This window comes from Setaria italica, chromosome I (genome assembly GCF_000263155.2).
Source record: "Setaria italica strain Yugu1 chromosome I, Setaria_italica_v2.0, whole genome shotgun sequence".
Classification (NCBI taxonomy): Eukaryota; Viridiplantae; Streptophyta; class Magnoliopsida; order Poales; family Poaceae; genus Setaria; species Setaria italica.
The window spans coordinates 10,895,726-10,899,980 of record NC_028450.1 but is presented as its reverse complement, the minus strand read 5'-3'; the positions used below and the strand labels follow the sequence as shown (position 1 = coordinate 10,899,980).

General features: G+C 46.0%; 1 non-coding gene across 1 annotated transcript; it reads left to right on the top strand.

Moving 5' to 3' along the window:
• Nucleotides 1-3,172: 3,172 nt before the first annotated feature.
• On the top strand, nt 3,173-3,254 carry TRNAS-CGA. The gene has a single exon. It is a non-coding gene; the product is annotated as a tRNA-Ser (tRNA).
• Nucleotides 3,255-4,255: the final 1,001 nt, after the last annotated feature.

Sequence of the window (4,255 nt, the reverse complement as noted above, 5' to 3'; positions counted from 1 at the left end):
TGGGCCAATAACATGAATATCATTTTTCTACTCATTTTGTTCCATAATTTGAATCACTTGCAGTTCAAATTTGACTTATACCAAAAAATTCCTTGAAATGCAATTAATTAAATAAATATAGCAAATAAATCCAAAATATACCAAATTTTAACATGGAGTACCACATGTTGTATATGGGGAGTAGAAAAAATTTCATGGTGGAAGGAGGGAAAAAAATTATTTTTTTGCCGAGTGGCAAAAAAAACACTCGGCAAACCCCCCTCTTTGCCGAGTGTCTTTTTTGACACTCGGCAAACCCCCCTCTTTGCCGAGTGTTTTTTTTGACACTCGGCAAAGAGGGTGGTTTGCCGAGTGTTTTTTATTTGACACTCGGCAAAGTGCCGATTTGCCGAGTGTTTTTTATTTGCCGAGTGTTTTTGGGTGGACACTCGGCGAAGAGCTTGTTTGCCTAGTGCTCGAAAAAAAAACACTCGAAAAATAAAATACACTCGGCAATTTTTAGCTTTCCCGTAGTGATTGTTACCACCATGACACCTTCTCTACACACTATTTTACTACCGAAGTCAGCCTCTTGGCCAGCTAAGATTTGCAATTATCTATGACAATACACGGTAGAATTGAAGAGCTATTCTACTATGTATGTATATCCACACCATTCAGTCCATCTCCATCTCCAGCTGTTCAAAAGGTTTACTCCTGGAAAAGTCAACCCGGCCTCCTGTAGTAGTGATTTGTTGACCTGCTGCATGGTCGCAGTAGTCGCTCCACCCTATGCATGCGCCAGGTAAGCGTATCTTCCACGTACTTGCATGCATGCCCAGAGAAGTGTGCGAGCACGCTCTACGTAATAAGATACCGGCGCGCGTTACTTGGAAGAATCGAAGAAAATTAGCGGGCACAACTCTTGAGCTGAGAGTGAGAGTGAGAGTGAGAGTCAACCACCTCTCCAACCCTGGGAACTGGGATGGTTTGGACACTCCTTTATTTGCAATCCTCTAGGCACAGTTCAAAGCTTGGCCACATTATACTTGTGTTTAATTTGTCGACAGTAACAGCTGGCTGGTGATAGATTATATACAAATTCACCTCTGTCCTGGACTTTAGAAAGGACAAGAGAAGCTTCCATTAACTTACTCATGAGCTAATGAACTGAGAGCGTGAGGGTCAACAACCTCGCCGACACTGGGAACTGGGATGGTAGAAGAAACTCCATTCCTTTGCAACCATCTAGGCACAGTTCAAGCTGCTGGTCAGACGACTGTACTTGCGTTGTCGACGCAGTAACAGCTGGCTGGACTTAACAAAGGACTCGAGAAGCTTCCATATATGTTGATAGACCGAAATAACTAACCCTAGGAGCAAAGTGTAGTGCCCTGCTCAGGTTTGTGCTCCTGCTCTACCTGCTGTAATGCCACTGCTCCACTATAAATAGAGCCCCTGACTCCAGGCCAGGATACGCGCCTCAACAAGCACACTAGTGATCCTTTGAAAACAGCTGAGAAGATCATCGATCTTTCACCTCCATCTATACCTAGCATTGCTCTCTCACATACAGATCGCTAGCCATGAGGTCTCTCGAAGCAGTGCTTGTGCCCATCCTCCTCGTGCTCTCAATGGCCATTGTCAGCACGGCGCCGGTAACAGCCTCCGCGGCAGCCGTGGCCAGCGTACCCCCGGCCTCGGCGCCGTGGGTGCCCATCCCCAACGCGGAGGACTTCTTCTTCCGGCAGGTTGCCAACTTCTCGCTGCTGATACGGGCGCTGGTGTTCAGGGAGTACCTCGACCTCGTGCATGTGGTCTCCGGGAGCGTGCAGGCCGCCGGCGCCGGCAACAACTACAGCCTCCTGCTGCGGGCGGCGGACCGGACGAACGGGGCCGTCGGCAGGTACCAGACGGTGGTGTGGGGCGTGCCCGGGTCCAGGGACTGGACCTGGAAGGTGGTCTCCTTCCAACGCGTCGCCGATAAAAACTGAGGCACACACCGATCAGTGTGACCTACCACTGCACACGCATGCATGTTTTCCGTCCCATTCCTTGTCCGTTGCCTACGTCCTGCATGTGCTGGTAGCCCGGGCTGTCCATGTTTTCTGGTAGAGAGAAATTCTTGCTTGGTGTTCGTTTTTGTAACTGTTGGCGACGGTGACGAGTGTTTTTGGCGTGTAACCTTCTGCGTATGTCTTTCGAAGCTCGTAGTGAAGTTTTAATTTGTTGCATTAATTTTCGTTAATATCAATAATCAAAGTGTTAGCAGCTCGATCCTATATTCCTTTATGGAGCTAAATGTACATGAATACAACCGACATGCTGAGATCATGCACAAATCGAAACAACCAAAGCTTAATAGTGCTACTGGAATCAAAAGAAAATAAGAAAAAGAGGCTGTCGCCCGTTGCTACTTGCTCTATCAGTTTTTCTATAATTTCTTGGTCCCACCTTTATTCTTTCCGTTTTCCGCAAAAACGGCTATATGCGTTTCGTTTTCTAAATCGGGAGGGCTCTCGCGATAGTGCTAAATCGAAAGCCCCCTCGATTTAAGATATATTTTACCGAAAAATAATGCAATGTATAGTTGATGTATTTCACACACGCGTACACGAGGGCAGCAGCGCAGCGTGATTCATTAACCGAACAGCCAAGTAAAATAAGAGCAAGTTTAATAACGCAGCTAGCAAGTGGGCTGCAAGGTTTCTCTCAGCCTTTTCCTAGCCCACCCGTACAATGGTAAGCTCTTCACCATTAATATATGGTCCACAAGTCATTCTCACAAAGTTTCTTGGTTCCTGTGCCCAAGTCGGCTGTAAGCTTATAGCCCGCTTCTCCTCTCTCATCTCTTCTCTCTCCTCCACATCAGCATTCAGCCAGCTTACAGCCCCTTATTATACTTGCTCTAAACGTGGCAACTGATCACGTGCCTGGCATTATTTCAACAGGCGGGCGGGCGCAGACAGGCCGGGACAGCTCGATCTGCAACGACTTCCCGAGGCTTGGATGCCGTGCGTTGCGACGCAACCCACCGAGCGAGAGATCTCGAGACGGCGTCGCAATGGACTTTGGAGCGCCGCCAGATTGATGAAAGCATTGCATGGACTAATCTGGCCTGGCGGACTGGCCCATGAGATCCAAAACATAGTTTCTATTTAAATATATTTGTAATTAACATATTAGCGATGTGGTCGATATGTCCGAGTGGTTAAGGAGGTAGACTCGAAATCTACTGGGCTTTGCCCGCGCAGGTTCGAATCCTGCTGTCGACGCTTTTTTTGTTCCTTTTTTCCTGTACAAGAAAATTCGGTCGCAGTGAACGATTGTGCAAGCTAAATTCCAGGGCAAAGCACAAAACTCGCTCATACTTTAGAAAAATGCAAATGATCAAAATATATTTGTATTACATTACGTAACTGCACAATATCTGCGATACTAAGAACTATAATAGGTATTTATGCTAAGGGTGTAACGAGTAAATCTCGCATATATTCTTAACTTCGAGTAAAATGCGTCATTAGTTAAAAATTTTCGAAATGAAATCTTGAGTTTTAATTCACAGCCAATCATCTCTGTAACGTCAATCCACATAGTCTAGCTTGTGTCCTGGAGGTAGGAGATTAACTGGCAGCAAATTGGACAAGTTGGGCTTTTAATTTCTAGGCTTAGTGACGTATAGCCAAATTAAGGGGCCTCAAACTTTTCGGAGCTCTCTGTACGGTCGTCCCACAGCGGGCAACCTACTGGCTTGCTACATTATCGACGTCTCACAACATTCCAATTGTATGATAGCTTTTCTTCACCTCCATTATATTTCGCATATACCGTAGATACCATTTTGTCGCCAACAGGGAAAGAAAAGGAATTCGGTCCATTTTGTACTTCAACCTGCTGGGGACTCCGCCCATATCCTTTTTTACTAATAAGAAGAAGTGGGAGGTATTGCCAAATTTAGGGGCCTCAAACATTTAGGGACTCTGTGTGCGGTCATCCCCAAGTGGACAATCTACAAGCTTGCTACATTCCACGTACTCGAAAAAAAAATTTGGACATACCTGATTGACCTTCACAATGCATGATATCATTTTGCCACCGACAGCCTTAGATCGTTAGTACCAGATGACTTTTTGTCCGGTACTAACGCGCAAAATTAGTATCGGGTAGAAATTTTCGATCTTTGGAGCCTTGACATTTAGTATCGGTTGGTGTTATTACCCGGTACTAAAAGGCATGGAGCATTTAGTACCGGGTAAATGCGGCGCCAGGTACGCCC